The following is a 24,883-nucleotide window of genomic DNA, read 5'->3' on the forward strand; positions in this document are numbered from 1 at the left end:
ATGTCTTTGGGAACTGCATGCAGGATATTAAATCATATGTACAGCTGCAAACAAGTTTTGACATCAGTCAAGAGGAAAATTTCAAATCAGTTATCAACACATGATTTCACAATGGCATGAGCAGTATATCTCCTCATACTGGCAATTTCAAGGTGAAATAGAACTATTGTTTTTCTGATTTTCCAATTTTTACTTCTGGTTCCAAAAAATATGACTGTTATTTTTGGTTGTATTTGTAGTGTACATAAGTTAGAAATGTTTCATGCTCTTAAAATAAACATGCAAATCGATTTTGCTTTCCACTGGTACGTAGTGATCATGTGATTTCTGTTGTAATCTGCAATGTCACTTCTAAAAAATCAATGCACAGTTATCACTTTAAAAATGAGAGGTGTTCTGTGGCTTTGGTAGCATTAAAAATGTAATCGAGCCGCAAAGAAGATGTCCCATAAGGGTTTCATTACCGGACATTCCAACAACAAGTGCATGTAAAAGCCTCCAGACTCACTTCCAGCAAGTGTTAGCTGAGGCAAAACCCATTCTTTGAAGCCTAAGTGATATCAAGGAGGTTCTATGAATGACCTTGAATTTGCTGAGGCAAAGCCAATTGTTGCTAATAGACCAAAAGATATTCCCCTGATGTTCAATTATTGATTATCTATCATCGAGACATGTAAGTCCAAGCTTTCCATAATCCACACAGACTGCTATCAGTGATGCGATGAGAAAAGAAAAACTACTGTAAGACAATATGCTGGAAGTTACTGCGTCATGCTAAAAATCTTTACAGCTTAAACTTGTTGAGTTAAGTAGGGTTAAGGATCAAGAAAATTCCCCTAAGGAAACCTCAGTTGATGATCCCAAAAGGGCTGAGTTAAGGTGAAGTTGAATGCAACAATAAATCTAGGACAATTACACAATTTGTCATTGTTCAATGTGTCTTAGGAGACATTTCTTCCAACCTGCCTAAATTGCTTGAAGATGGTTATATTCACTGTGCCCTGTTGATTCCTGTTACAGAAATGTTTACAACTAACTGTTGTTTCTATCTGATTATAATAGCCCCAAAAATACCATTTAATGTTTAGAAAAAGAATACCAGTCCTAGTATGCTGAAATGCAATTTTGTCCTGAGAGAGTTATCTGCAGTGTCAGCGCTGAAGACGGAGCACAAATCTGTATGGAGGCCAAAGGTGAATCTGGATTTCCAAAATTTCGGCTCCTCTCAACTTTCTCTGCTCTGTGACCTGTTCAGGTATTTTGAAACATTCACGTGCTTCTTATTCTGAAGATGTACTTTGTGATGATTATTGCAGATGTATTTATCAAATACATAGTTTCGATGATTTGTTGTTGATTCATCTTATGTGAAGGAAAGACATTTGTTTTTAAATATGCTCATTTACATTGCTCTAGTTTTAGCTGCTAAACCTGAATTGGACAACCTGGGATGATACAATGCAAAGGAATTCCCCATGAAATTTGCTTCTTAGGAGTATTGTCAATCTAATAAATCTGTTTTTGATGTGATCATGGGCTTTCTTTTATTTCAATCTCTGCTAAGTAGTTTCTGAACATGGTGAATATTCAACAGTAATTGAAAGAAACAAAAAAATGGCTTGTGACCAGTCTGTAAATACAGATCACATTGACGATAACATCATTATGTAGGCTCCGAACAGATCCACTCGAACTACATCACCCTTGTGTGTCCAACTTAATTGATATTAGAAATAGAAGAATGCAGAATTTCATAAGTCATACAAGTAAGAAAGTTTTAAAAACACATTAAATGTCTTCTAACCCCAACATTAAAAACAATCAAGGATTATCAAATGATAAGTTTCATTTACTTATTTTCCTACTGAGTCTTACACTAAAGTTCTTCTCAAAATTAAACCAGGTCAAGGTCAATGGATTACTAGATAAAGTGTACTTTGTTGTTCATAGACGAAAAAAAATAGTTGTTCACTTTTCTACTTGGCTCCCTGTCTGTTTCCATGCCTATAATCTTTTAAGTGTCCCTCTTTCAGTTTTGTTTGTCTACATTCTTTTTTACTCTCTTTCTGTATGGCAATCACACATTCTTCTCATTATGGTTGCTGTATCTGTATTTGTTTTTGTTGTTTTTTGTTTTCTCACTCTTCAATAGCCTTTCAACAAATCTCTTATTTCCTGGCCCTTCATTTATAAATCTTGCTTTGACCAATCAGTGTCAAGTCGCCTGGTTTAAATTTCAAACAATGCTTGGCAGTTACCTGTCAATTACCATCAACTGGTGCATTCTCCATAGAAATGCCTCTACCAATCACAGTCCACTTGCCCACCAATTAGCACTCTCTTCTCATGCAGTGTAAATCATTGTTCCCTTAACATTTGACATTCTTGAGAATTATCCCGATGAGTGCAAGATGAAAGCTTTGACAAAAAATGTCTCTTTTTTTCTGCAACTTATAAATCCCTCAAGGAAACTCTCACATTTGCTTCTTTACTGGCTTAACCAATTTTTATATGTTCGGAGTGAAATTGGGCTCAGTAGCACCCATAAATCAGGTGCTACATAGCCCCTTAAGGTTCCAAAATAGCGACTGGAGTACTCATGCTCACTTCTGAGGCAAAGCTTGCCAAATGTTATACTGGTAAAAGGGTTACTGCATGCGCACTTACTGTCCACCTGAAGTATGTAGAGCAGGTAGGTCATGATGTCAACAATGATGCAACACTAATTGGAGTTGCAATCTCTAGCCAACAACTTCTCTTAGCTTTGCAATGTTGGGCATAACATTAAGCAGGACGTAGGACCCTTCCCATCAATGCTATTTAAAGAGATCATCAACAACTTATAGGTTGGTGTTAAGATCCCTTTGGAGACCGCAAACTCAAATAACCAAATTTACTGAACCACCACAATGAGAAAACCAGTGGATAAGATTTCACTTTATATAGCTTTTACTTTAATAATCAGACTAAAATCGACATAAATTAAACAGGAATTAACGGGCAAAATCCAGTCAGTATAAATTATGAATAATACCGGCATGGTCTTTACTAAAATGGCACACATCTGCAGAAATTTTCTTAATTCTGCTCACAATGGTCTTGGTGACATGGTTCCAATAGTGTTATCTTCAAGTAACAGAAGCGGCTTCAGCAACTGTGTATTTGCCTATTTCCAGCTCCTGGATCCAGCATCCATTTTCTTCAGCTTGCCTGTACTGCACAACTGGGATCTAATCTCAGAGAGCTCTTGTGTCTTTTATATGGCTTTCAAACAAGTTATACGTTGCCCAGGAACCTGAAGTTTCAGTTTCCATTTCTGTTTTAGTTTTAGTTTTTCTAGGAATTGGAAGGTTCAGATCCCTAGGAGGGTTTGACCCAAAAACATAAAATACAAATTTTGAAACCATCACATTTGCTACCTGGTTGATTTCTTTTGGCTCTTACTGCTACGATTCTAAATTTGGTGTTTTTCACTATTGTTTCAAGTTTCAAAGGTCTCCAGTTGTGCGGGGTAACAAAGAACTAATGCTGATTTCAAGATTTCTGTGAAAACCAATTACTCCCAAACATGGATGCACTAGTAGACTTTTCTCTTGGAAACGAGCATAACTGGGAAAATGATCAGGAACCACACAGATCAGGGCAAACTGCAAGAATAAGAAGAAGGGGAGAAGAGCACTCAGCAGGAAGCCCCATCCATCCAGAGTATTCAGGGAGCAATTCTCCTCAATGCTGCTGGAAGATGCTGAATGTTGGTATGAGTTATCACTGAGAGAGATTATTCTTAGGTGCATGCTGGGAGAGTGGTGCATTGAGCAGTGTATGAGGCTAGTAGTACAGCCCGTAGGATACTTTCACTGACCTTGACCACTAGTGTGACATAATTAAACTTTTTCTAGTACAACATTCAGGCTCTCAAAGCTAGATGCCTGGTATTGACCGTCATGGCTGATTGGCCCCTCTGCCTTTGCAGTTTCTCTGGAGGGCCTCCTGCGGATAAATGCCAACTCTCCTGCTCTCTACCTCCTGCGCCAAGGGCTCCAATGCAGAAAAACTTTGGAGCCTGCTCTATGCCATGTGCCATGCTTGATGTCCTCATAACTTTTAGAATGACTTCCAGCATATGTTCCATAATGCAGCTGCCCTTTAAGAGATGCATGGCTTTACGTAGCGCAGGCTAGGAACATTGATGAGTTACGGCAGTGCAAATTGTAGATGGTATACACTATGCCACTGTGCATTGATGGTGGAGTTAGGGAATGCTTAAAGCAGGATGCAAGCTGCTTTGACCTGGATGCTGTTTAGCATCTTGAGTGTTCTTGGAGCCGCAGTCATTTATGTAAATTGACAGTATACCAGCACACTCCAGACTTGTGCCTTGCAGATGGTAGAACGACTTTGAGGATTTAGGAATGAGTCACTCATCACAGAATCAAATACTACAAAGTCTCAAAAAAGGAATGAAACCAGATGGACCACCCGGCATAGGCACAGGCACTGGAAACAACAATGGCAAACTCAGCCCTGTCGACCCTGATGCCCTCCTTACTAACATCTGGGGGCTAGTGCCAAAATTGGGAGAGCTATCTCACAGACTAGTGAAGCAACAGCCTGACATAATCATCCTCATGGAATCATATCCGAGAGATAATGTCCCAGACACCTCATCACCATCCCTGGGTATGTCCTGTCCCACCAGCAGGATAGACCCAGCAGAGGTGGCAGCACAGTGGTATACAGTCGGGAGGGAAGTCTCATGGCATCAGGTCAAACATGGGCAAGGAAATGCAAACAGAGAATACTAGAAAATCTCAGCAGGTCTGACAGCATCTTTGGACAAGGAAACAAGAGTTAACATTTTGAGTCTGCATGACTCTTCTTCAGAGCAAGGAAACTACAGCTGATTACCATGTACCACCCTCCCTTAGCTGATGAATCATTGTTCCTCTGTGTTAAACGCCATTTGGAGGAAGCACTGAGGGTGGCAAGGGTGCAGAATGTACTCCGGGTGGGGACCTTCAATGTCCATGACCAAGAGTGGCTTGGCAGCACCACTACTGACTGAGCTGGCCAAGTTCTAAAGGACATAGCTGCTAGACTGGGTCAGGTGGTGAGGGAATCAACAAGAGGGAAAACATACTTGACCTCTTCCTCATTAACCTGCCGGTGATGAATCTGTCTGGTATCAGTAGGAGTGACCACCGCAAGTCATTGTGGAGAAGAAGTCCCGTCTTCACATTGAGGATACCACCGTACTAAATGGGATAGATTTTGAAGACATCTAGCAACTCAAGACTGGGCATCCATGAAGCGCTGTGGGCCATCAGCAGCAACAGAATTGTACATGAACACTATCTGTAACCTCATGGCCTGGCATATCCCCTACTCTACCATTACCATGCAGCCAGGGGATCACTAAAGAGTGCAGGAAGGCATGCCAGGAGAAGCATCAGGCATACACTTCCTCCAAACGCTGTTCAACACAGAGGAACACTGATTCATCAGGGGGGATGGTACATGGTAAGTAGTTTGCTTGCTCGAAGAAGAGTCATGCAGACTTGAAACATTAACTCTGTTTCTCTGTCCAAAGATGCTGTTGGACCTGCTGAGTTTTTCCAGCATTTTCTGTTTTTAACTCCTTGTCCATGTTTGACCTGGTGCCATGGGGTCCGGTGTCAATGTTGAGGACTTGCAGAGCAATTCCCTCCCGATTATGTGCCAAACAGCATAAGCAGCAAGTGCTAGACAGAGCTAAACAATCCCACAATCAATGAATCAGGTCTAAGTCTGTAGTTCTGCCACATCCAGATGTGAATGGTGGTGGACAATTAACCAACTCACTGGAGAAGGAGGTTCCACAAATATCCCTATCCTCAATGATGGAGGAGCCTAGCACATTAGTGCAATGGTGAGGCTGAAGCATTTGCTACAATCTTCAGCCAGGAGTGCCGAGTGGACAATCCATCTCGGCCTTCTCCAGAGGTCCCCAGCATCACAAATGCCAGTCTTCAGCCAATTCAATTTACTCCATGTGATATCAAGAAACGGCAGAAGGCACTGGATAGTGCAAAGATTATGAGCCTTGACAATATTCTGGCAATAGTACTGACGACCTGTGCTCCAGAACTTGCTGCATCCCAAGCCAAGCTGTTCCAGTGCAGCTACAACACTGACATATCCCGGCTATGTGGAAAATTGCCCAAGTATGTCCTGTGCTCAAAAAGCAGGACAGATCCAGCTTAAGGTCAATTACCGCACCATCATCATCAATAAAGTAATGGAAGGGGTCATCAACAGTGCTATCAAGCCGCACTTGCTTAGCAAGAACCTGCTCACTGACGTTCAGTTTGGGTTCCGCCAGGGCCACTCAACTCCTGTCCTCATTACAGCCTCGCTTCAAACATGGACAAAAGAGCTGAACTCAAGGAGTGAAGCGAGAGTAACTGCCCTTGACATCAAGTCAGCATTTGACTGAGTGGCATCAAGGAGCCCTAGATAGACTGGAGTCAATGGGAATCAGGGGGAAAACTCTCCATTGGTTGGAGTCATACCTAGCACAAAGGAAGATGGTTGTGGTTGTTGAAGGTCAGTAATCTCAGCTCCAGGGCATCACTGCAGGAGTTTCTTAGGGTAGTGTCCTAGGCCCAACCATCTTCAGCTGCTTAATCAATGATCTTCCTTCCATCATAAGGTCAGAAGTGGGGAAGTTCACTGGTGATTGCATAGTTCAACACCATTCATGACTCCTCAGACACTGAAGCAGTCCATGTCCAAATGCAGCAAGACCTGGATAATATCCAAGCATGGACTGACAAGTTGCAAGTAACATTCGAGGCACACAATTGCTAGGCAATGACCATCTCCAACAAGAGAGAATCTAACCATCGCCTCTTGACATTCAATGGCATTACCATCATGGAATCCACACTATCAACATCCTGGGTGTTACCATTGACCAGAAACTGAACTGGACTAGCCATATAAATACTGTGGCTACAAGAGCAGGTTAGAGGCTAGGAATCCTGCAACAAGTAACTCACCACCTGACTACCCAAAGCCTGTCCACCATCTACAAGGCACAAGTCAGGAGTGTGATGGAATAATTCCAACTTACCTGGATGAGTGCAGCTCCCACAACTCTCAAAATTCTTGATACTGTCCAGGATAAAGGCGCCGCTTTATTGGCACCACATCCACAATATTCATTCCCTCCCCAGCCGACGCACAGTAGCAGCAGTGTGTACCATCTACAAGATGCACTGCAGGAATTCACCACGGCTCCTTAGACACCAAGGAGAGATATCGGGGGGCTGGCAGTAATTTTCAAATCCTCTCTGGCCACAGCTGAGGTGCCAGAGGACTGGAGGACTGCTAAGTTGTCCCACTATTAAAAAAGGGAGGAATGGATAGACCAGGAAATTGCATGCCATTTAGTCTAGCCTCAGTGGTGGGGAAGTTACTAGAAAGAGGTTTGAGGGACAGAATATATCTGCATTTGGAGAGACATGGATTAATCAGGGATAGTCAGCATGGATTTCCGAAGGGAAGGTCCTGCTTGATAAATTTGATCGAATTTTTTGAGGCGGTAACCAGGATTGTTGATGAGGGTAATGATTTGATGTGGTCTACTTGGACTTTAGCAAGGCTTTTGATAAGGTCCCTCATGGAAGGCTGGTCAAGAAAGTAAGAGCCCATGGGATCCGAGGCAAAGTGGCACGTTGGGTCCAAAACTGGCTGAGAGGCAGGAAGCATATCTTTCTGTGACTGGAAATCTGTTTCCACTGGGGTTCCACAGGGCTCGGTGCTGGGGCCCTTGCTGTTTGTGGTGTACATAAATGATTTGCCCTTAAATGTAGGGGGTGTGATCAAGAAGTTCGCGGATGACTCGAAAATTGGTAGGGTGGTAGTAAACTGCAGGAGGATATCAATGGACTGGTCAGGTGGGCAGAGCAGTGGCAAATGGAATTCAACCCGGGAAAGTGTGAGATAATGCGCTTGGGGAGAGCTAACAAGACAAGGGCACTATGAACGGTGGGACCCTGGAAAGTGCTGAAGATCATAGGGACCTTGGTATGCATATCCACAAATCCCTGAACGTCGCAGGGCAGGTAGATAAGGTGGTTAAGAAGGCATAAGGGATACTTGCCTTTACCAGCTAAGGACAGAATACAAGAACGGGGAGGTTATGCTGGAACTGCATAAAATGCTGATTAGGTCACAGCCGGAGTATTGTGTGCAGTTCTGGTCACCACATTATAGGAAGGATGTGATTGCACTGGAGAGCATGCAGAGGAGATTTACCAGGATGCTGCCTGGGCTGGAGGGTCTGAGCTATGAGGAAAGATCGGATAGGCTGGATTGTTTTCCTTGGACCAGCGAAGGTAGCGGGGGTACTTGATAGAGGTGTATAAGGTTATGAGGGGCATAGATAGGATGGATAGGAAGGCACTTTTTCCTTTAGTAGAGGGGTCAATAACTAGTGGGCATAGGTTTAAGTTAAGAGGTAGAAAGCTAAGAGGAGAGCTGAGGAGAATTTTTTTCACCAAGTGGGTGGTGAGAGTCTGGAACTCACTGCCTGAAAGGATGGTTGAGTCACAAAACTCTTGTAACTTTTAAGAAATACTTAGAAACTAACTTGCATTGCCATAGCCTCCAGGGCTATGGGTCAAGCGCTGGAAACTGGGATTGGTGTAGTCAGATCTTTGTTGAGTGGCGTGGACACGATGGGCTGAATGGCCTCCTTTTGTGCTGTAAATGTCTATGACTCTATGAGTCTATGAGCACTATCCAAACCCTCGACCACTATCATCTAGAAGGACAAGGGCTGCAGATAGATGGGAACACCCCCACCTGGAAGTTCCCCTCCAAGTCACTCACCATTCTGACTTGGAAATATATCACCGTTCCTTCACTGTTGTTGGATCAAAATCCTGGAACTCCCTTCCTAATAGCAATATGGAGTGCAGTATTCAAGAAAGTAATTCACCACCACCTACTCAACGGCAACTAGGGAAGGGCAATAAATGCTGCCCTAGCAAGTGAAGCCCCCATCCCCTGAATGAAAAAAAAATTCCAAACCTATGGCCTGCTTTTGTAGCCACAATTTCTACATGCCTGTCCAATTGAGCCTCTGGTCATTGGGAATTCCCAAGCTGTTGATGGTGAGAGACTCAGTGATCGTAATGTCGTTAAATATTGAAGGGATATGGTTGGATTATCTCTTGCTGAAGATGGCTACTGCCTGGTATAGATGGTGTGAATGTTACTTGCCATTTATCAGCCCAAGCCTGAATGCTTTCCTGGTCTTGATCATGCAGGCATGGGTTCCTTTATTATCTGAGGAGGTGTGACTGGAACTCAACATTATGCAATATGCCAATGATGGAGGAAAGGCCATTTATGAAGCTACTGAAGATGGTTGGACCTAGGGCACTACCTTGGGGAACTCCTGCAACAATGTCCTGTAGCTGAGATGGTTTGCTTCCAACAGCTACAACTATCACCCTTTGTATTATGTATGACTCCAGCCAGTAGAAAGTTCAACCACCTCCACCCTCCCAATTCCCATTGAGTTCAATTTTATTGACTGTTATATATGCCATTCTTTGTTTCAAATCCAGTTGGGCCAGGTCCCTTTTCAATTTACTCATATTAGCTCTCTTTCAGATGAAAATCTAACTTCTGATTGTTCCTTGTTCTTATTCATTATGACTCTAAACTTATGATCAGCAGGCCTGGCAGCATCTGCAGAGTGTAACAGGGTCAATCACAAAGCCATCTCCAATCACTTCGTTGTAGCCCTAACTACCCATATCCTCCTATCCACTTCAACTGAATAACCTTCTCTGTCTTCCCTGGCAATAAGTTCTCCCATGAAGCATACAACAGGACTTTCAAACTCTCAAATGTCTAAGTTTTTGACCTCCATTTGCCACTATTACAGTTGACTTTTTCAACTATTTCCTCACATCCACCTTTAATGTCCAATGTCCTGAGTGAGCCCATACTTTTTCCTAACACATCAGAATGGAGGCAGGACATTTATCAGGGCCCTACTTATACTCCTTTGAAAAAAATTGTGACAGAGTAGCCAGAGAAAGTGAAGTTCTCCATTCTAAAGAAAACACTATGACAATGAACTGGCTAAGACCATCACTTTCAGCCCTGAAAAGTGCCAAGTCTGCCTCAGATTATCCTGGAAAAACAAGGTATCTCAAAAATTTGAGCAACAGGTGAAGCTAGCCATTTCAGCTGTTACTATGCAGTGGCAACACGAGTTGTATTCACCACTATCAGGATGCTGCCATCAAGCCAAAAAGACATCCTACCTATCACACAAATGAGTAATGTAGTATATGAATTTCAGTGCCAGTGTGATGTTAGGTATGTAGGCCATATGTCTCAAAGGCTGGTGGATCGTATCAAACAGTATGTCCCAGCTGCTGTTCGCAAAGGGCAGGGTACAGACCGTACTCAACCAGTCTGTGGCTGCAAAACTCAAAACAGTGTCCAACATTAGATGTGAATCTGTGATTGAACAACATTTGCTAAATAATCCTCAGTGTGCTAAGAATTACACTGACAACCAATTTAAAATTGTCAGCCAGACTTGCAGTGTGGCGCATTTGCATGTACTGGAAGCTACATATATTAATATATGGGGCTCTTCTTTACAGCCAGAAAGGACATGTACACACATTGTGCTTGTTTCAGCTAAACAAAATAAGTGACAGCCATTCACTGACTCATTCCTCAGGGCAATGCCTTGACCAATCAGGGTCAAGCTGCCCGGTTTAAATTTCAAACAATGTTTGGCAGTTAACTGGCAATAATCATCACTGGTGCATTCTCCATGACATAGCCACTTGCCAACCAATCAGAACTCTCCCTACATACAGTATAAATTGTTTTCCCCTTATATTGGTATTCTTGCAGGGTGTCCTGATGAGTGCAAGATGAAAATCTTAGACTTGTCTCTTTTTCAGCAATACTATAACAATACTTAAAGTCAAATGTAAATTGGGTATACTGTGGTGTACCTTAGATTCATTAATACTGTGTGAAGCATCAACATTTTCCCAATAAATTAGCAAAATTAGCTGGTCTCTGCAGCAAAAAATGAGATCCCAGAAGGCTGTGTTGCCTGTCCGGTGCCAGGGTTCAGGCCGTCTGCTCAGGGCTGGACAGGAACTTAGTGGGAGGGTGGAGGATCCAGTCGTCATGGTTCATTTACGTACCAGGGACATAGGCAGGGCAAGGAACCAGGTTCTGCATAGTCAGTATGTGAAGTTAGGTACCAAATTAAGAAGCAGAGCCTCAAAGGTAATAATCTCTGGATTATTACCTGAGCCATGTGAAAATTGGCATAGGGCAAATAGGATTAGAGAGATGGATGTGGGGCTCAAAGACTGGTGTGGAACAAGTGTGTTCTGGTTCATGGGGCACTGGCACCAGAACTGAGGAAAGTGGAGGCTCTACCGTTGGGACGGTCTACACCTGAACCGTGCTGGGTTGAGTGTTCTTCCGAATTGCACAACTAGGGAAGTAGAGAGGGCTTTAAACTAAACAAGGCGGGTGAGGGATCAGGCTTGGGTAGATGTAGCAAATCAAAGGCTAGATTCAAGGCAGGAGACCATAACAGTAATATGGGAAATGAGGGTCATAGAATAGCAGAAGTGACAGTGTGATAAAACCCAAGAATACACTAATAGTTAAGATTAGATGTTACAAAGATAACAAAAAAGGTGAAATTGAAGGTTCTGTATCCGAATGTGTGTAGCATTCATAACAATGTAAATGAATTGATAGCACATATTGAAGTAGATAAACATGATCTATAGCCATTACGGAGATGTGACTGCAGGATGACAAGATTTAGGTCCTGAATATTGAGGGGTATATGACATTCAAGTAGAATAGGAAGCTAGGTAAAGGTGGAGGGGTAGCACTGATGATCAAGGATGGCATTGGTGCAATAGTTAGAGATGACCGTTGTTTAGGAGAACAGGATGTAGAATTGGTTAGGGTGGAGATGAGGAAGAGTAAGGGAAAGAAGTCACTAGTGGGATTGGTCTACAGTCCCCTAACAGTCACCACAATGTAGCACAAAGTATTCAAGAAGAAACATTGGGTGCTTATGATAAAGGGGTGGCAATAATCATGGGTAATTTTAATCCACATATAAACTGGAAAAGTCATATTGGCAGTAGTAGCCTGGATGAGGAGTTCATAGAATGCTTTTGTGTTAGTTTTTTTTAGAGCAGCACGTTTTGGAACCAACCAGAGAGCAGGTTATGTTAGACTTGGTATTGTGTAATGTGACAGGATTAATTAATTACCTCAGAGTGAAGGCACCCCTAGGTAGCAGCGACCGCAATATGAATTTTGAATTTTACATCCAGTTTGAAAGGGAGAAGAATGCGTCTAAGACTAGAATTTTAAACTTAAATAAGAGCAATTATGTGGGAATGAAAGCTGAGCTTGCTGAAGTGAATTAGGATAGGGGAGCGATCAAAAGAGAAGCAGAGGCAGACATTTAAGGGGATATTTCAGAATACTCAGAATAAGTGTATTCCTATTATAAGTAAAAATTCTAAAGGCAGGATGCACCATCCGTGGTTAACCAAAGAGGTTAGGAAAGCATCAAACTTAAGGCAAAAGCATATAAATGTGAAAAGATGTATGGCAGGTCAGATGATTGGTCAAAATATAAAGAACAGCAGAGAATGTCTAAAGGTTAATCAGCCCAAAGAAATGAGAGTATGAAAGAAAGCTAGCTAGAAATATAAAAACAGATAGCAAGAGTTTCTACGGGTCTTTGAAAAGGAAACGATTAAGTAAAGTGAGCGTCGATGGTGGAGGGAGTGAATGTGGATGGGGTGCCAATCAAATAGGCTGCTTTGCCTGGATGGTGTCAAGCTTCTTTAGTGTTGTGGGGGCTGCACTCATCCAGGCAAATTGAGAGTATTCCATCACACTCTCGACTTGTGCCTTGTAAATGGTGGACAGGCTTAGGAGAGTCAGGAGATGAGTTATTCACCGAAGGATTCCTAGTCTCTGACCTGCTCTTGTAGCCACAGTGTTTAAATGGCTAGTCCAGTTTAGCTTCTGGTCAATGGTAACCCCCAGGATGTTGGCAACAGGGGATTCAGCAATGATAATGGCATTGAATGTCATGAGGTGATGGTTAGGTTCTCTCTTGTTTGATATGGCCATTGCCTGGCTCTTCTGTAGTGCAAATCTTACTTGCCACTTGTCAGCGCAAGTCTGGAGATTGTCCAGGTCTCGCTGCATTTGAGCAAGGACTCCTTCAGTGTCTGAGGAGTCGCAAATAGTGCTGAACGTTGTGCAATCATCAGAGAACATCCCCACTTCTGTCCTTAAATTATCAGGCTGTCTTATGAGGAAAGGTTAGACAGACTGGGTTTGTTTCCACTGAAGGGGAGACTTGATTGAAGTACATAAGATCCTGAATGGTATCGATAAGGTGGATGTGGAAAGGATGCTTCCTCTTGTGGGTGAGTCCAGAACTAGGGGGCACCATTTTAATTTTTTTCTCTCAGAGGGTTGTGCACCCTTGGAGCTCTCTGCCTCAGAAGGCAGTGGAGGTGGGGTAACTGAATATTTTTAAGATGAGGGTAGAGAGATTCCTATTAGGAGAGGGAATCAGAGGTTATCGGGGGTAGATGGGAATGTGGAATTCGAAACACAAACAGATCAGCCATGATCTTATTGAATGGCGGAGCAGACTCAAGGGGCAGAATGGCCTACTTCTGCTCCTATTTCATATGTTCGTAAAATATATTATTTTGTAGGGGTCTGAGTACATTAGCTCAAGCAAATACTCTAGCCAGCAAACTAACCAGTGTTCAATTATTAAGCAATAAAGAACTGCAGAATAATCATTATTAATGACTAATATTTTACTATAATTATGTCCCCATTCCATCAATTTAAGCTTAAATGTAATCATGAAATAAGTTATGATTTACAGATGTACACAATTCAACTGCTAAATTGTTTACTATCATCCTTGAAATGAGAATTTTATAAACATGAGGGGCTAATTTTCCCATTTGATATGTAAAATTATCTTAAAATAAACTGTTTACCAACAGTAATAAATTCACTAATCAATCATAAATTTCTCTGAAAAGTAATTTATTTTGGGGTAGAGTTTTTGTAAATTGCACCCAGGTTTGCATTAGTTTTTGTGAAATGCCAAAGTAAAATCTGCCATGAACCACCACAATTGGGCAGCATTTTAGGTGCAATTTTTTTTTTAATTGCTTCAAGAAATATTCCTTGTTTTAATGGTAATCTGGCACAGTTTTATTAATAAAGCTGAAAATAGGTTTATCACAAAAAATAAGCCACCACCTGAGTAACCCAATTTTAAATAACTGAAAATAACTTTTGATTTGCTGGTTATAGTGATGTACAGTAGTCATCATGTTAGTAAACTAACAAATTATATTCACAAGCTTTTAAAATATGCCTACTAATGTTCTTGAGTCCAAATGAAACAGTTTAATTTTAAGAGTTTCCGCAAAAGCCTGCAAATAGGTGCAGTTACCTCACAATAGCAAATAATTCCAATGGGGCATCTCCTGTTTTGTGGGTTAGGAGAACTTTCAGTATGATGTTTTTTCAACTGGTGCATTTTGTGGAAACTCAATTTGCATTGGATGTAATTTGTGCTTGAAATCCCATTAAATTCTATGCTGGTTTTGAGGTTTTGGCTGAATTGCACTGTAAAGAAAGCAGAATCTAACAGAAACTCTTGTTTTTAAAGACTTCAATAAAATTTGTCTCAGGTGTTGATGAGGCTTCATTTGTTGCCTATCCTTCTTGTCCTGAGAAGCTGGTGATGGGGCTGCTGCTTGAAATACAGCAGTCCTTGTGATCATGGTACTCACAAAATGGTGTTAGGAAGGACATTTTTTAAAAATGGATCCAGGACAATAAAGGAATGGTGACACATGTCCAAAATAAGGATGGCGTGTGACTTGGGGGTAATGGTATTGCAGCATTTGTCATTCATGATAGTTGGGTAAGGCGGTGCTGTCCAAGTAACTGTGTGAGTTGTAGATCATAAAAACTGCAGTCATGGTACTCGGTGATGGAAGGAGTTGCTATTCAGTTGGTGATAGAGGTGTCAGTCATGCAAACCATCCTGTCTTTAAAGGTGTGATACATGACTGATAATTTTCAGGTATCCAGTAACTCACTGATCATATAGTTTGTTGTTTATATCTGAATATACTTCTATCTAAAGAACACTTTCTACAGATTATAAAGAGTTACCGGTAGAAGCCTCTAGTAAGTGATAAAAATAAACTCCATAAAATAAAGCCTGCTTATTCACCATTAAAACTCACATTATCTTTAAAATGGTCATCTTGAAAAGGCCTTTAGTTATTGCAAGTGATGATGGTACAATGATAATGTCACTAGACTAGTAATCCAGAGACTCAGGCTAATAATCTGGGGACATGGCAGCTAATGGGATTTAAATTCAATTAATAAACCTGGAATACAAAGCTAGTTTTAGTAATAGTGACCATTTAAAAACCCACTTGACTCACTAATTTCCTTTAGGGAAGAAAATTTGCCATCCTTACCTGGTCTGGCCTATATATGATTCAGACACACAACAATGCAAGCCACTCAATTCAAGAGCAATTAAGGATGGGTGACAAACGCCAGCTTTGCCAGCAACACCCACACACATAAAACAACAAAAAAAAGTTCACTGATCCATTCATTATGAGCACAGGAAGATTGTTTTTTTCCTAAACTGCTGAAAATTGCACAAAGCTCTGTCCAATCTAATTGTTTTATATGATAAAAACATGAGTTTCACTGTGACGCACAATCAAGGATCTACTTTGCTCTTAGCAGCTTCCTGAGAAATAAACCCAATTTCTTCTATAGAATTATTGAATAAAAGCTGTCACTGACTCAATATGCAGCTTCAGAATTCTGAAAAAAGGACTAACTGAATGTTGTAATAACAGAGGTGCTTACTTTGTTGCCATGGTGACTTGCTGATGCATATTTGGTCTATGTTTTATCTAAAAGTGGTGCTCCTGTGGAGATGGATGTCTTAGTGAGTACCTGTTTACATACAAGGAGAAGAATGGAAAAATTGTTTACTTTTGAAAGTGTAAGACTACACCAAAGACTTTTGCTTCTAGAATATTGGAAACAATGAAAGTCAATCAGTTAAACCAACAAGATAACTAAACCCCTCATGTTGAAAATATCTTTCATACGTGCAAGTGAAACATTTGGATTTCCAGTTATTTATAATTAATGTAACTTGGTATATGAACTTAGTTACAGTCTGCAAAGATTTGAATGTAAGCACCATTTTATAAATGAGTGCTGCACTTTATTAGTGAAAGCCACACCCTTAATGCTGTTGCAACATCTTTGTCAACTCTGTACTGAATTACTCCAATGATCTTGCCAGTTTCTTGAGTGCCACCCTTCACAAATTATAACTCATCCACAACTCCATTGCCTGCATCTTTTCACATACATATCTTGATCATGCCAACCATAGGTTAGGAGATTGAAAAACATTGATTTAAAAATCTCATCACATTTAGTAGCCCCTCTATTAAACTGCCCTCCTTACCTCTTCAAATCATTCAGACCTATGTTCTAGCACCTGCCCTCCGCTCTTCTGATTCTGGCTCCCTTTATGGCAGTCACTCTTCCTGTTCTATCTTCAGTGACATTAGCCTTTATACTCTGAAACACTCACCCTAAAGGCCTCAAATTGCTATCTCTCTTCAAAAACTTTTTTAAAGTTTTCCTTCTCTGACCTTGCCTTTAATCACTACCTCAACTTTTCCTCTACATGGTTCAGTAGCGTATTAGTTACTTAGACCTTCAAGAAGTGTTTCAGTATATCTTATTATGTTAATTAAAGGTGCTATAAAAGTGAAAAAGATTGTTGGTAAAATAAAGTTAGATGGACAGTCAAACATACTTAGTATCCAACCTAACTTCATTTTGAAGCATTGTACTTGAATGTAATCTGATATTGCTTTTCATTCATATACGAAAGACCTTCCCCAGATCCAGCACTGCTTTGTTTTCATCAACATTAGAAAAAAATTTGGAAGAAAAAGCTATTCATCCCATTTAACCACTCCTTCCTTAGACTCAAATAATTTGCACCATATGGATTTAGTCACCTGAGGAATAACTGTAACAGTGAATAACTGTAATAGTGAACTGTAACAGTAGATAAGACATTCAAGAAGGTTAAACTATGGATATGTTTCTGACTCCTAAATGTAGTAATGAAAGCTATAGTATAAAAATGTACTATTTAAACCTATATTGTTCCACAGATAATATTTTTATAGTTTCAGAAGTAGAAGAACCAGAGTATTTTTTAAAGAATATCACATATGTCTATACTTACCCTTATAGTTTTCAATTCCGTGATCAATCAGATCTGGATCCTATCCTTTTAGTGGGAGTATTACTTTTCACTTGGCAAACATACTGGTTCAAATCCCTAGCTTCACATGAAGCTTACCAATTTTAAATCTGTGGCTCCTAGTTCCATATTCACTTTTTAAATGAAGCAACATCTTTACTTGACCATTACCCACGCTTTTCAAGGAAACATTTGCATTTATATAGGACCTTTTACAATTGCAGGGCATTCCAAAGTGCTTCCAAGCCAATTCATGGAGTGGCTGCAGGGCGTTCTTCTCGGGCAGGGTGATCAGCCAGAGGTCGTGGTCCATGTTGGTACCAATGGCTTAGGTAGAAAAGGGGATGAAGTCCTAAAAGTAGACTTTAGGGAGCTAGGAAGGAGATTGAAAAGCAGGTTCTCTAAAGTAGTAACCTTAGGATTACTCCCAGCCCCATGTGTGTGCAAGTATAGAAATAGGAGAATTGAGCGAATAAACAGGTGGCTGGAAAGTGGGAGTAGGAGGCAGAGCATCAGAGTTCTGAGGCATTGGGACCAGTTCTGGGGAAGGTGGGACCTGTACAAGCCAGACGGCCTACACCTGAATAGGACTGGGACGAATATCCTGGCAGGTGGATATGCTCATGCTGTTGGGGGGTGGTTTAAACTAGATTGGCAGGGGGATAGGAACCTGAGGAAAAATTCAGAACAGGGTACGGGAAAGGGAGAATTAGTGACTCTGAAAGACAGAAGCAGTACAAGTTAAAAAATGTACAGGGCAGGAAATTTGGCACTGTTAAAAGGTATATATATAAATGTAAGGAGCATAGCAAATAAAGCTGATGAGCAGAGTGCACAGGTAGACACATAGCAGCATGTTATCATTGCTGTAACGAAAGCTTGGCTTAAAGAGGGGCAAAAATGGCAGCTCAACATCCCTGGATATAGAGTTTTCAGGCAGGATAGGGAGGGGGATAAAAACATTGGGCTTGTAGCATTATTGGTTAAAGAATCAATTACAGCCGTGAGGAGGGATGATATGCTAAATGAAGCATCAAATGAGGCCATATGGGGTGAGCTCAGAGATAGAAAAAGGGCAGCCACACTGCTACATGTGTACTATAGACCCCCAAATAATGGAAGGGAGTTAGAAGAGCAAATATGCAGGCAGGTTTCTGAGTGAAAAAGCAATAGGGAAGTAATCATTGGGAGCTGCAACTACTCTAATATCAATTGGGATACGAACAGTGTAAAGGACACAGAGAGTGCAAAATTCTTGAACTGCATTCAAGAGAACTTTTTTAGTCAGCACGTAACCAGCCCAACGAGAGGAGGCACAATTCTAGATTTAGTCTTAGGAAATGAAGCTGGACAAGTGGATGAAGTAGCAGTGGAGGATCATTTTGGAGGTAGTGATCATAATATGGTTAGATTTAGCATCATTATGGAAAAGAATAAAGATAGAACAAGAGTAAAAGTTCTAAACTGGGGAAAGACAAATTTTACAAAGCTGAGAGTGAACTGGCAAGAGTGGACTCGATACAGATATTAGAAGGAAAAACTCTGTCAAATCAGTGGGAGGTATTCAAAGGCAGATTCCACAGGCACAGTGTAGACATGTCCCCACAAAGAAAAAGGGTGGCACTGTCAAATATAGACCCCCCTGGTTATCAAGAAGCAAAAAGGCCAAGATAAAGCAGAAAAATAAATCTTATGACAGTCACAAAAGCCTTAATAATGTGGAAAGCCTAGAGGAGTATAGAAAGTACAGGGGTGAAGTGAAAATGGAAATTACATAAGCAAAGAGAGGATAAGAAACAATATTGACAGGTAAAATCAAAGAAAATTCTAAAATGTTTTACCAGTACGTTAAGTGCAAGAAAATAACGAAGGAAAAGGTATGGCCATCAGTGGTGTACATGGTAACTTGTGGGTTGATGCAGAAGATGTGGGCAGGGTTCTCAATGAGTACTTTGTCTCTGTCTTCACTAAGGAGAGGGATGATGCAGACATTCTGGTTAAAGAGGAGGAGTGTGAAATAGTAGATAAAATAAGCATAGTGAAAGAGGAAGTACTGAAGGGGTTGGCATACTTGAAGGTGGATAAATCACCAGGGCCAGATGGATCATATCCCAGGATATTGAAGGAAGCCAGGGAGGAAATAGTGGATGCTCTGAGGATAATTTTCCAATCCTCACTAGATACAGGCAAGGCCCCAGAGGACTGGAGGTCTGCGAACGTTGTACCATTATTTAAAAAGGGTGCGAGGAATAGGCCAGAAAATTATAGGCCGGTCAGTCTAACTTCGGCGGTGGGAAAATTATGGGCAACAATTCTGAGAGACAGGATAAACTGTCACACAGAAAGGCACGGATTGATCAGGGATAGTCAGCATGGTTTTGTTAGGGGAAGATCGTGTCATCCTAACTTAATAGAATTTTTTGAGGAAGTAACAACGAGGATTGATGAGGTGGTGCAGTGGATGTTGTCTACATGGATTTCAGTAAGGCATTTGACAAGGCTCCACATGACAGACTGGACAGGAAAGTGAGATCTCATGCGATACAGGGGAAAGTGTCAGGTAGGATCCAAAATTGGCTCAGTGACAGGAAACAAAGAGTACTGGTTGATGGATGTTTTTCTAAATGGAAAATGCTTTCCAGTTGTGTCCCACAGGGCTCAGTATTGGGGCCCTTGCTGTTTGTTGTATATATTAATGATTAAGACTTAAATGTTAGAGGCATGATTGGGAAATTTGCATTTGACACAAAAACTGACCATGTAGTTGATAATGAAGAGGATAGCTGTCGATCCCAGAATGATATCAATGGTTTGGTTGAGTGGGCGGAGAAGTGGCAAATGAAATTCAATCCGGAAAAGTGTGAGGTAATGCATTTGGAGAGGGCAAACAAAGCAAGGGAACACTTAATAAACAGGAAGTTATTGAGAGGGGCTGAGGAAGTGAGAGACCTTGGAGTGCATGTCCACAGGTCCTTGAAGGTGGCAGGACAGGTGGAAAAGGTGGTCAAGAAAGTATATGGGAATGCTTTCCTTTATTGGATGAGGTATTGAATACAAAAGCAGGGATATAATAATGGAACTGTATGAAACTCTGGTTAGGCCACAGCTGGAATTTTGTGTACAGTTCTGGTCACTTTACAGGAAGGACATAATTGCTCTGGAGAGAGTGCAGAGGAGATTTACAAGAATGCTTCCAGGGCTGGAAAATTGCAGCTCTGAGGAGAGATTTGTTTGGCTAGGGTTGTGTTTTCCTTAGAACAGAGGAGGCTAAGGGGTGACCTAATTGAGGTGTACAAAATTATGAGGGGCCTAGGTAGAGGAGACAGGGAAGACTTGTTTCCCCTAGCTGAGGGGTCAATTGCCAGGGGGCATTGATTTAAGGTGATAGGTAGAAGGATTAGAGGGGACATGAGGAAAATCTTTTTCACTCAGAAGGCAGTGGGTGTCTGGAATTCACTGCCAAATTGATGATTGAGGCTGAAATGCTCAACTCATTTAAAAGATACCTGGATCTTTCAGATATCACTTTTCAGGATGCAGTGAAATCCACACCCCTTCCCTTGCTGCCAACTCCCTTCCTCCATTAGCCCCATCCTGTGACCACCCCCCTTCCCACCATCGCTCACCTGTGCGCCTGCGCCTGGGTCCCTCCACCCCCGGGATCCCTGCCGAAGGCCTGTCACTGGCTTGTCAAGTATCTGAGTGGCAGAAGATGCAGCAGGCCTTCCTGAAGAGGCAACGTGGAGCTCTCACTGACTCTCCAGTCGGCAGCCGGGAACCCGGTTGCCTTCAAAAGATTGCACCCAATGTTTCAGTTCAATGACCTTTCATAAGAACTGGAAAAAGTTAGAAATAGAAGCAAGTGAAAGGGAAGGGTGGAAAAAGAACAAAATGAAAGGTCTGAGACAGGATGGAAGACAATGTTGAGGCCAAAGGGAACAAGTAAAGAAATATTTGATGTGTCTAAGAGATACGAATTGCAAAATGAACAGCTGCCGTCCAAAAGCTAAAACAAGAAAAAAACAAAAGTAAAACCAATGCCTGCAAAAAGACAGGAAACAAAATGGGGACAGAGATTAGAGTCCCAAATTGTTGAATTCAATGTTGAGTTCGCAAGGCTGTAAAGTGCCTAATCAAAAGATCTTTAAAGGTGGTAAGACATAAATGAAAGGGTGGTTAGCAAAGCATATGGGGTCTTCTGCTTCATAAACAAAGATATTGAGTACAAAAGCAGGGAGGTTATGCTGAATCTTTATAAAGTTCTCATTAAGCCACAACTAGAATACTGTGTCCAGTTCTGGTCACCACACTTTAGGTAGGATGTGAGCATCCTTGAGTGGGTGAAGAGGTGATTTATCAGAAAGGTTCCAGGGATTAGAATTTTAATGTACAAGTGCCAGGCAATGACCACCTCCAAAAAGAGAGAATCTAACCATTGCCTCTCGACATTCAATCGCATTTCCATCACTGAATCCCCCACTTTCAACATTCTGGGGGTTATCATTGACCAGAAACTGAACTAGGCATATAAATATTGTGGCTACAACTGTAGGAATCCTGTGGCAAGTAAGTCACCTCCTGAATCCCCAAAGCCTGTCCACCATCTACAAGGCACAAGTCAGGAGTGTGTTGGAATACTCCCCACTTGCCTGGATGAGTGCAGCTCCTACAACATTCAAGAAGCCTGACACCATCCAGGACAAAGCAACTCGTTTGAATGATACCCCATCCATAAACATTCACTCCCTCCACCACCGACATACAGTAGCAGCAGTGCATACCATCTACAAGATGCACTGCAGGAATTCACCAAGCTTCCTTAGACAGCAACTTCCAGACCCACAACCACTACCATATAAAAGGGCAAGGGCTGCAGATACATGGGAACCACCACCTGGAAATTCCCCTCCAAACACTCACAAACCTGACTTCGAAATATATTGCCGTTCCTTCACTGTTGCTGGGTCAAAATCCTAGAACTCCCTTCCTAACAACACTGTGGGTGTACCAACACCGCATGGAATGCAGCAGTTTGAGAAGGTAGCTCATCACCACCTTCTCAAGGGCAATTAGGAATGGACAATAAATGCTGGCCTAGCCAGTGACGCCCACATCTTGTGGATAAATAAAAAAGTTGTTCTTCTTGGTGCAAAGGATATTGAGAGGAAATTTGATAGAGATGTAGAAGATTATGACAGGTTTAAATGAGGTAGACAATGAAAAACTGTTTACATTAGCTGATGGTACAAGGACTAGGGGTACAGATTTAAGGTTTTGAGCAAGAGTTACGGCTAGGTGAGGAATATGAGGAAGAAATTTTTTGCATAGAGGTTGGTAAAGATCTGGAACCCGTTGCCTATGAATGGCAGAAGTGGAGACAATCAAAGATTTCAAAAGGAAATTGGATGGGCGCCGGAAGGAAATAAACTTGCAGGGCTGGAGGGATAGAGTGGGGGAATGTAACTGACTGGATGCTCTACGGAGAGCTATCATAGACTTGAATGGTCTCCTTATGCCGTATTGACTCTATGATTATGACTATGAGGTGCTGTTCCTTGAGCTTACCTTGAGCCTCATTGAAACATTGAAGAAGGCTGAGGACAGAGAGCTCAGTGTGACGGCAAGGTTGAGAATTAAAGTGACAGATGACTGGAAGCTCAGGATCATGATAGCAGACTGCATGGAGGTGTTCTGAAAAGTGGTCACCAAATGTGATTGAATTATGGTATTCATATTCAGGCCTAATTTCTTCCCTTCCTGCTTTCCCAGAAGACAGACTGGTGCAGTGCCCTTCATGTCTTTTTCTCAGTATGCCCAAACTCAAGGAACTGGTTCTTTTGCACGGCCCAGTTACATACCTTTGCAGGATCATCCCCTACCCCACCTCCCAGCTGGGCTCTGTGCCTAGATACTGGGATGGGAATACATGTGAACTACAGGCCTGTTGGAAAACATCAATTATAAGATCCCCAGATGCAAAGATCATTTGGCAGGTTTTAAAGGAATATTACTTTTTCAAAACTCTCTTATTTTCCTGTGTGCGCCCATCAGATCCTTAGTGTGAGTGTGACCAGGTACAGTCCTGACAACAGCCTTTTTGGTGTTTGTTCTGAAGACAGAAACAAATGAGGTGGGAAACTGTGAATGTACCCTCCTTATTCAACTCTATGCATACATTGTGCACTAGGCTTGCCTTCTCGGGAAAGTCCCTGAAATTCTTTGGCAACATGCAGTGAAGAGTGACATGATGTAATGATCACCACGCTGCTTTTTTTTTCCAAGATCCATTGCACTTGAGTTGGGAATTGAGAATTCAACTATGATTGAGATGTTATTAAAGCCTTATTTTTAAAGTTGCTGCAACACAGTTTGCACATATATAGCATCTTTAACAAGGCAAAACTCAAATGCACCTTGGAATCTGAACGTAATAGAATTAGAAGAGGTAACAGGAAGCATTGTTTAGAAGATAAGGGGCCCAAAATTCCTGGTGCAGGGAGAGCATAACTTTGAAGGATTAAGGGAGAGGGGCAGGGGGAAATATTTCTCTTCAGGACTTTTTTTCTCGTCCACCCCATCTCTGGTTTTCTCCTTCCATCCACATCCGTCAGAGTAGCAAGGAGCCAATCAAATTTTCCCCTGGACGTGGGGGCAGAACTTTCACCTCAAATGTTTGAGACTTCTAAATGCTAGAGGAAGAGAAGCACTAAGACTGACAGATTTTAGGGTTAAAAGAGGTGACATGGGGTTCTTGCTGGCTCTCCAGCTGGCAGGCGAAACCCCCATCACCTCCATTAAACACCACCCATGCTGTTTGAATCTCAACTCTGGGTTAAGCAGAAAGGCAACATGTAGATAAAACCTTGCCAGCAGAATTTGTCTTAAGATATCAGTGTATTGCATACATTTTTCACTATTTTCTCTAATGCTGTCATGCTGGAACAGAAAATGATCAACTCTAATGAAGTGAGACATTTTTATTTGCGTGTCCTATGAGGCATATTTCCTCTATCTGGCAGATCTGAATATTATCCATTTGAAGTACTTACTGAGGGAAACTTTATACTTACATAGCTTGTTCTTTGGGGCCGCCAATACTGTTGCTTGGTTTACTTGTCAACTTGATGACAGACTGCTGACAACAGCTTCCATCTCAGCCCCTGTAGCATAACTTTGTGAAAATGTTCTTGTGTCTGCATAAAAATCTTAGTTTAGTTATTTCCCTCTTCATATACTGTATATATGATTTGAACATAAAATCTGTATTATTATTCAGAGATTAATATTAACTTCAATCAATGTTGAAATAAATTATGGTAAAATGTTAATAATCAATACTACCAGCACCTGTCACCAAATAATATTTTGCCAAAGGCAATTGACCGTGTCAAATAATTCTCATATTGGGTTACATTAATGTAG

The 24,883-nt window shown here is 41.5% G+C and overlaps 1 long non-coding RNA gene across 1 annotated transcript; it reads right to left on the reverse strand.

Moving 5' to 3' along the window:
- Positions 1–1,297: 1,297 nt before the first annotated feature.
- On the reverse strand, positions 1,298–24,598 carry LOC121276962. The gene is made up of 3 exons (XR_005942769.1): positions 24,532–24,598; positions 16,030–16,119; positions 1,298–1,362 (listed from the first exon to the last, which is right to left on the reverse strand). It is a non-coding gene; the product is annotated as an uncharacterized LOC121276962 (long non-coding RNA).
- Positions 24,599–24,883: the final 285 nt, after the last annotated feature.

The sequence above is a fragment of the Carcharodon carcharias genome, chromosome 4, assembly GCF_017639515.1.
Source record: "Carcharodon carcharias isolate sCarCar2 chromosome 4, sCarCar2.pri, whole genome shotgun sequence".
In the NCBI taxonomy this organism is placed as follows: Eukaryota; Metazoa; Chordata; class Chondrichthyes; order Lamniformes; family Lamnidae; genus Carcharodon; species Carcharodon carcharias.